The sequence below is a fragment of the Coturnix japonica genome, chromosome 12 (genome assembly GCF_054131305.1).
Source record: "Coturnix japonica strain WE chromosome 12, WE-NBRP24, whole genome shotgun sequence".
NCBI lineage: Eukaryota > Metazoa > Chordata > Aves > Galliformes > Phasianidae > Coturnix > Coturnix japonica.
Genome location: NC_140674.1, coordinates 20,715,508 through 20,724,848, shown reverse-complemented (window position 1 = coordinate 20,724,848; position 9,341 = coordinate 20,715,508). Strand labels below are relative to the sequence as shown.

At 38.9% G+C, this 9,341-nt stretch overlaps 1 long non-coding RNA gene across 5 annotated transcripts in view; it reads left to right on the top strand.

Moving 5' to 3' along the window:
• Positions 1-3,098: 3,098 nt before the first annotated feature.
• The window catches only part of LOC107318434 (uncharacterized), a 55,109-nt gene continuing 48,866 nt past the window's right edge, over positions 3,099-9,341 (top strand). For all 5 annotated transcript variants that reach the window (XR_014933622.1, XR_014933623.1, XR_014933621.1 and 2 more), the window contains exon 1: positions 3,099-9,277. This is a non-coding gene — a long non-coding RNA (uncharacterized LOC107318434). The remainder of the gene's footprint in view (positions 9,278-9,341) is intronic.

The following is a 9,341-nucleotide window of genomic DNA, read 5'->3' as shown; positions in this document are numbered from 1 at the left end:
TAAACTGGGGTGAAATTGCTCCCACCTTTCTGCTTCCACTCAGTTAAACAATTCCAAACAGATTGGAGCATACACAAAGCCAACTGGGGGAGCATGTGAGGCCCAGATTGCTCAGTTTTCCTTTGTTGTAGATACTCCAAGTTTCAAATCTTGGTTCTGTCAAATGATTGGGAATCTCGGTTTGCTTCAGTGCCTGTGAAAATGTGTAAGTCAAGATAGGTTTAAAAAAAATAAAAAATAAAAAATGGAAAAAGCGAGGAAGGTTCGTGAGATGCTCAAAATAAGCTGTTTCTTTATGCTCACTCTAAGTGATGTTCAGGGTGCTCTGGGAGATTGTTCTAGGAAAAGAAATCTAAATGGTGTAAGAAGCTGGCATTTATTTTGGCAGCCCTGCTCCTTGTGTGAAATTCTTCACAACCTGTAGATGAATATATAGGTGTATGTATTTTTTCTTTTTCTGTGAGGCTCATCTAATTTTGAAAAACTTTTGGTCTTGTGCTAATTTTGCTTCAAAATCTGGCATTTTCAGGATTTGGGATAGTGCTTGGAAAGGCATTGAAGGGGCTTTTCTCATGGCCGCGACAGCAGTGCAGACTGCACAGCTGCCATGCAGAGGCTGGTGTTGATTTTCCTACTCTGAATAAAATGTAAGGGAATTCTGGTAAGTATTTCTTTCAAGTATTTTAAATGCATGAATTATTGTTCTGTGCTCATTTAATAACAAGCCTGTTCCTTTTGAATACCTTTTTTAAAAGTATTTTTCTTCTGAACTCCATGAGAGGTGCTCTCAAATCAATGTCTATTATTCTCTCCATTTTCTAATATTCTTTCAAGTATATATATTTTCTGAGACAAAGATTAAAACCCATTCCTGATATTTGCCTTTACCCATTCAGACTCCATTCTGCTCTGAAGTTTCTTGAGTTCAGAAGCTAATCACTAAGTAATCATCTATCTGTTACTGCGAAGAGGTGAAAGCTGCCTTTTGTCATTGGTGGGAAATGTTCATTTGTATAAGAATAACATAAATAATGTAATTACCTGCTTAATTTGAATTTCAGATTCCCGTAATTGGAAATGAATGTATATTCAGATTTCATATGTAGTTACAGTTGCTCTCTTTAAGGTACATGATTTCAGGTACCCTGATTCTGAGCCCTTGCATATACCTTTGTAAACATAGAAAATTTTTTAAGTGTGGGTGAGAACCTTTGGTAACGTGATAATCTGCCTTTTTATATCTTGTCTATGTGCACAAGTCTGTTTAAAGTAGGAGGAAAATGAAAAATATTAGTGGGGTCACTTAAAGAATTCTAGTTTTTATTTGTTAAAAAATAGAAAAAGAAAGTCAGATAATGCACTAAACTGGACCAAAACTTTGCAGGCTGAATTGCACTTTACTGTACCATTCCACATCTGCAACTCAAACTGCATCCAGCATGAACTCAAAAATGGAAATGGATCGGCTTCCGCAGAATTTGGACTTAGAAATCTATTTTGTTGAGGTTTCAGGTTCAAATTGCTTCAAAAATGTTTTTCTTTACATCGTCCTTTGTTTCAAATGAAAGTAATAGACCCATCCTTTCGCCCATGATTCCTAACTCTCTGCATAAATGTATATCATGAATATATTTAGCTAGAAGTAAAAATATTTGCAATTATGAGAAGTAGTTCAGAATTAAAAATGAAAGCACTTGCAGTTAATTGATTATCGAAAGATTGTCAATGGGCTCTAGTAATATTGCCTGAGATTATTTTTTGTGGACATCCAAAAAACTTGTGCTGCTAGCTCACACCAGAGCCATCGAGATCTGTTGGCACCAGAGTTTCTTCTTGTGGAAGAGAAAGTTAATGCAAAAGATTAAAAAGAAATAAGGTCAGTCGGTCCAACTACTTGAATTCCTGCTTTGTTCCCTTAAAAAATAGTCCAGACACTTTAATTCTAGTCTGTATTACTAGAAAAATCTATGGTAATTCATATTAAATATAACTGCAGTGTTTCCATAGAGATGATGTTTAGCATAAAAATAGCTGAAACATTTTGACATTGATTCTGAGGCTACAGTTCATAACATCTTATTTTACTACTGTTACCCTCAGAAATGCTAAAGTATAGAACTAAATCATTTTCAAATGGTATAAGAAAATGTGTAAAGGTAAGAAAAATTAGCAAAATAATAACAGATTCACTTGTCTATAAATGGCTGTATGTAACTTAGCTTCTTAGAACAGGGATGTGTTAAAATGAAATTTTAATGAAAATTTTCTCAAATTATAGGTCTGTGGGGTTGGACAAGGGGAGAAAAAATGTTAGTTAATAGAGACGTATGAGTTTTGTGGAAAAAGTGAGAAACATTGATTTTGGTTGGTTTGTGTTATTGGCACTGACTGCAGGAATATTTTCAGTATAGCTTAAGGTGTTTCTAGAGGTGAAACAAAATTATCTCCCTGAATAGTCTAGTGAGCAGCCGATGAGAACAGAGAGATTTTTTGGGCTTCATCCTAAAAAAGGAGCCAAATCTGATGAACGGAGGTGAAACTGAAGACTCAGTGATTATAATATCATTACACAGGAAATTTAGTTTGGGCTATTTGCATTTCATGGTAGATTTTTAGCAAGGTAGAGTTGGAATGGCAAGCAGAAGGAAATCCACAAAGTTAAAGTTATGGGACAAAGAATGTCTCTGAATCAGAAGGGGATGAAATGAAACCTGCAGCGTTGTGATGCTGCCAAAAGGTATAACCAGGATATGAGAGGCTGGTAAGAAAGGCTCTTTTAGACTTCATTATTAGGCAGCTCAGGGCTTGGGTAGTTCTTCACAGTTGCAGGTGCAATTGAATGACGAGAATAATTTAAACAGATTCAACTCTGATTAAATAAGGAATAGAGAAATGCTGAATTACTTATGGAAGTACTTTACCATAATTTTTGCATACAATCCATCGTTTGTATGCATTTGAAAAGCCTGGCTGAAATTTAACAACACATACTTGGCTGAACCACGTGTATGTTCAACCACTTTTGTACAGGTGCAAATCTGGTGGGAAATGGTTTATAAAATTTGGTGTTGCTATACCATGCTGAATCTCCAGTTGACTGTAACAAAGGGCTGTTTAATTTGCTTGCATTAAATACCATACATTCTATATATAGTGCCAAACGCTATACCAAACGTTTGCATACTGTTGTAAATAATACATTCTTTAGGAGTAATGCCGTGTGATTTAAATACCCACTCTGTGCAGCTCTTCTCAGTTTCAGCAAAATGTATTGCACAGAAACATCTTAAGCCCAGTAGCAAATTGACTTTTCTTCCTTTTGAGTGCCAAAGTACCTCCATAATTCAGGCTGTCAAAAATGTTCATAGGTATGTCAGCAGTATACCACTGTTACTTGGATGCGTGTTTTTTTTCCATTATTTGCTTCACTTTCAAAATGCCACAGTATTCAAACTGAAACTCTTTCCTAAGGAAAAAAATGCACTTCCTTTTTTTAACTACATATCCTGATTCAAACTAATATCCTGCTGTGCACAACTCCCAAAACTATGAATTAAATGGTTTTGGCTTCAGGACAGGAAGACCGTCAAGCCATTAGTGGACTGTACAACTCATTAGGGCACTTGACTTTCATTCCCAGTGAACACCAATGACCAGTTAATTTCTGCATTTGTGAAATAGATGCAGCTATCTCCAAGGAACTCACCAAGGGTGCCAAAGATGCTTTGGGATCCCTTGTTAGAACACTTCAACCTCTGTTTGTCCCATCTCCACTTCACTGAAGAAAGCAGGAGAGGTAATCTTGTTTGAGGACCAATGGGAAATCCAGTTAAAAAAAGCAGGTGTTGGGAGAGCACCTCCCCTAAGCTCCTCCTAGGGACTGAAATTCTAGCTATGTGCTGACAAACAAATTGTGCAATCTAGTTTACATGTGATTTTTTTTTTACTGTTCTCTGCAATGATTTCGCTTAGTTTTCTGCACTTGACGTATGCACGCTTCTCATTGCCTTAGATATTGACATGCTGGACGAGGTGGAAGCAGATCCAGGAAGTATTTGTACTAAAAGTATTCATCATTTGACTTTTTTTTTTGTGATAAGTTTTAAGTTGAGACTGAATACAGTCCAAACTGTAGACACCTTGAAGTGTGTAGTTTTTAGGAAAAAAGTCTGAAAAACCCACTAACTAAGGCTGAAAGCAATGGTTTGCTGACTCTCTTTGGATGCAAAGGGGGGCTCCACGAATTCAGCTTTTCCAGAATTGAGGTGTGTGCTTATTTATAGTGATCCTTGGTTATCTGCAGTAACAATGCAGATAGGTAATGCAATTGTGAAAGGTTCAGCTGTGTAAAGCATCAGAACTGCAGGGTTTGAGGTGCTGGGGCTGTGGGTTTCCCCTCTATCTAAGGATTTCAAGAAAAACAACAGATCCAAGCAGTATAGTTAGGAAGCTTTCTTCTATTAGTCTCAGAGATTGCAGTGTGATGTTGAACTGTTTTCAATTGAGCAATGAGAAGCGCTGTGCCTAAAAATGCACAGCCATTTTTTCCTCTTTATTTTTTTATTTTTATTTTTTGTGTATGGTAATGCAGTTACTGGCATCCACAGCTCCTTTGAGATAATGCAGAAGAAACCCTGTAGATACAGTGACAGAAATGGCAATTATATCAACACCGGAGCAGAGACGTCTCCATCAATCACATCATGTTCAAGTGTCAGGAGCTGCAGATTTGGAAAAGGTGCCCCAAGGGAGGGAATTGCAAAAGGAAAAACAAGTGGCTAGATTGGACCATGAGGACCAAATGTCTTTTCTTAGTGATGAATTCTGTGCTGGCAGATGTGGGGAAAAAGCCTAGGGATACAGAGCAAACTATACAATGTGGTGCAAGAAAGGCATGAGTCTTCATAGGATTAGGTAAATGAATTCAGGGAGTATTTCTTAGGCTGGAGCAGGAAGTGAGACTCTGAAGGAAGTTCTGAGGATCTCATGTGAATGGAGTTCTGAAAAACTTTGGGGAATTTGTTAATGAAATCAAGAAATACCCAGAAATTCTACAGTTGGCCTAAGTAACATACATAGGACAAACAAACAAATTTCTGTTATAACTAGATGGTGGAATTACTTTCAAGAATCTTTATTCCATAAACCTGATTTTGCAATGACTGTAGCAACTCTGTAAGTGGGCAGCTCACTCCCATTATTGCAAGCAGCTCTGAGGAATTGTGCGTTCCAGGACAATAACAAGACACGCTGACTTTAATGTTATGTTTTGAAGTGTCTTTTTATTAACAAATTGCCATCACTTGTTTTTTAAAGTGCTGGTCAGCAATGATGAATCTCACAAGCCCAGGGCTATTGTTAAAGCAGAGACAGTGACCTTCTTCTCACTTCATTTGTAGGTTCACCCACTGCAGACTCCCTTGGGATGGAAGATTGTTTCCATGTCAGTTTTGGGAAGTATCACAGCTCCTGGTGAGCTCAGCTGCATGCACTAGTAATGCTGCAGCAGGGGCTGGCTGGCCATCACTGCTCAAACACTGCATTTGGTTGAAATAATTCCCTGGAAGGACAAACTCAGGGCCATAACTGAGCTTGGCACAGCGAGATACCTGGTCCTTTTGCATAATGCTGCTTGATTATTGTTTCAGAACTGTAGCCTTGAACTATGCTTTCCTCTTCCATTTGCCTCTTAACTTGCTGCTTGTGAGACTGGATGAGAGAAAGCACAGGTGCTTCCTTCTTAGGAGGTACAATGTCTGCAGCTGCTTCTACTTCTGTCCTAGAAGCTTTGAGGAAAACAATGTAGAAAGTCTCCTTGTGATAGCTGTGTGTAATTTGTGCTACTGCCTCAGGAGTTCATTTGACAAGCTCAGCCTTTGCTGCAGCAGAGGCTCCATCTCACAAACCTAAGCATGTCCATATGCTTACATGTAGATCTGACACACTGCAATGTTCCTGCAATTAACTTCACTGTTAAGATAAAGCAAGTTAGTACCCTTTAATTTGGTATATCTGACTTTGACTATTATCAAAAATTTAGTGTGTTAGTAAATAATAAAGTAGCTTTGTTTTCTTCCCAGCTCCACAGAATGAAGAGATGGGGAGAGGGTGAGGGGAAACAAGAGCATTAATTTTTAATCTCTTTTTTTTTTTTGTCCAGCCTGATGGGGAACAGAAAGGGATGAATCCAGGGAGCTCAGTCAAGAAACAATGCTTTTCCTGCATATTTTTATGCATGCTTCTCCCGCACTGGGTGTGAGGAACATACATAGTGCTGAGGTTGGGGATCTGGCTGAGACAGGCAGCAGGGCTTCCACTTGCACTTTGCAGCAGAAAGTCCCCATTTTCCAGACTTGCCTCTTGCTCTTTAACACATCCAAGTTCAAACAACCTCAACCAGGCTTAGCAAAAGGAGAGTGAGTTACATCTTGTTCCAGGGGTGAAAAATGATTTTTCCTATGTTCTTCTGCCCCTGACAGTGGCCAGTCAGAAAAGCCAGTGTCCCTCTATGAGTTCTGCCTCAGCTGCTGCCTGAAGGCCATATCTATGACTCTGATTTTTGCTGGGCTTTATCTCCTTTGACCACCTTTGAATCAGTCTGTGCAAGTAGTATAAAGAGTAAACAGGGATATTATACATTGATTTTTATATCAAATCCAGTACTACCTCAAGTAGAGAAGGCTTTTTATTATTATGAAACTGTAATTTTGAAATGACCTATTGGGCTGGTGTTGAAATTCGGTTGGTATTGGTCTGAATCCTGACATCTGGTTATAGAGAGGTGGGTCATGGATGCTGATGCCCAGAGCCTGAGAGAAGTGTTTCACCACGTGGGACAGGGAACCCAAATCTTGCTGTTAGTGCTGTGCTTGGAGCAAGCAGCTCGTAGAGGTAGGGCTTGAGCATATTCATTGCTTTCATGTGGCCATGATCCATATCCATGAGTTCCATATCCAAGTTAGCAGTGGTGAGTTCTCCTGTATGGGTCCTCTTGGGGCTTTGCTGTATGAGACTGACATAGGAAGCAGGCACATGCTGCCATGTGGGGAAGTCCTGAATCTGTGCCTACCACCAGCATGGTTAAAAGAAGAGCCAGTAAATAAATATATATTTTATTAAGAAAAAAGGCTGGGTGAGGTCAGCGCAGTGGCAGCCCTGGTGCAGCTTCCTGCTTTGTGCAGGCACTGCAGTCTGTGAAACTGGGCTTTTTATCCTCTCTTAGAAGTTATTTTGGCTCTGCTAGAAAACAGGTCTTTTAAAGAAGAAACGAAAAGAGTGAAGGAGCAACCGTGAGAATGATAATGAGTTTCATATTTCACAAAGATCAAAGTCTGATAGACTTAAAAAAACCATCAGGTACCGGAACATTTCAGGTATTTAAAGATGATGCAGCTGTAGTTCTGTTTGGAGACAGTCTCATTTCTTTGTAACCAAAACATCAGCTCCTGTTTGAAGCATTTTGTCCAAACTATAAAGATGTTTCCCACTCTGGCAATTTCCCATAAGCTGCTGTTTGAATTGCTCAGTAGCAATACACTGTGCACTGCTGCTCGCTTTTCAGTCTGTACGAGCGGGCATCTGCATTTCCTTCTGCCCACTGCCTCTACAAATTGCTTTCCCTGTAAATCAAAGTGAAATCTGAGCAGCGATTTTTCTGATTCTGTTTACAGCCCTGAGGTTTGTGGCCCTTTCTGGATGTCACACTTGCAATGTCTTTCCCATGAAGAATGCAGAAGTGCTTGTCTATAGCCACAGGGAGCTGCCAACAATATGTGCGCATATATAGATATGTGTATATGTATATTCACACATATATTCCCTCTCCCATTGGTAAAAATAAAGAAGAGGTGTACTGCTAGGCTCTAAAAGTAGCCTAATTTGTAATTTCCATAGTTACTTAGTCTTCCTTGTTATTTCTTTATGCACTAATCTGAGGTTGGTAGAAATTAGATAAGTCTTTAGATGATTTCAGCATGATTTAGATTATTTCTTCAAAGCAAGATTTCCTGAAGAGCTGCAGGATAACCATTTATTGTACAGTTATGGGTGAGGTCAAGCAGAGAAAATGTAGTGAGGAGAGCACAAGGCATGGGGCAGAAGGATGGGGAAAGAGGGATCCCTGTGGTGTTGTGTACAGAAATAGGAAAGTAGATGTCAGTGCTCCACCTGTAAACATGATCCAATCTGAGTGTATAGGTTAGACAGTATTTAATTAGCAGTTGGAAGTGCATGAAGGACAGAGGCTCTGGGAAAAACCTCCCAGGAAAAGCTTATTCCTTTTTTCTTCAGTGGAGCGATTTATGAGTTGTTGAACCTGTTCCTTTGTGATGCTTCACAGTTTGTGCGGTTTTATTGATTAAAACAAGCTGATAAAAATTTATGCTTGCTTAGTGGATGGTCCAGACCCTTTTACTTCTTACAGATATCAAGGTAAAATGTAGGGGGAGTAGTATGTGTCTGAGCTTCAGGGAGAGCTAAGAATACAGCATACCCATGCAGCACAGATCCTGATTTGTTCTTTCTTGGAAGGAAGTTCTCAGTTCAACAGGTAATATTTATTTATTTTTTTCTAAAAGTAAAAATACGTTTTTAATTGCAACCAATCTAGTTTGATTGCTTTTATTTTAGAGCTTCTGATGATGAATCTTGCTGAGATAATTGGCTTGAATAAACTGCCCCTACCTACCTAAATAAAAGATGGAAAAATTGGATCTATTCTAAACATCTGGCTCTTAGGCAGTAGGAAAGCTTCAAGTGATCCTGAGGCTGAAGGCTAAGATTAGTACTCAACATCAGAACTTATTAGTGCTCTTTTTATTTTACTATAGCAAAATATGCTAGGTAGGTTTTCACCCTTATAGTGATCTGCAGTGCTGTAAATACAGCCATCATCCCCGTTGAGCACTGAGTAAAGTCTAGAATAAGTTCTGAATATTGTGCAATTGCCCTCCTCTTCCTAAACTGTTGATAATGTGTGTGGGAGACTTGCTGAGGACAAATACTGCTTAGAGTTTTAGTCTACGATGACTTGCTGCTGAAGGTTTTAATTTTGTGGGGGTGTATTTATAAGATTTAAGACCATTTCTGGAAATCTAATCACAGTGCAGTAATACAATTTTATTTTACTTTAAAGTTTGAAGGGCTGTCAAGGCATTTGCAGACTTTTCTCCTTTGCATAGAAATTAATTTACTGTTCCTGACTGAACTGAAGATGACCACTTCCAGAGAGCCCAATTCATGTCACAGTCCTCATCTCCGTGTGAACAAACAGCTCCAGGTATTTTCTAAGCATGTGAAGTACAACTGCTGTTGTGCAAATGGTAAGCACAGCTTTTGTTCTG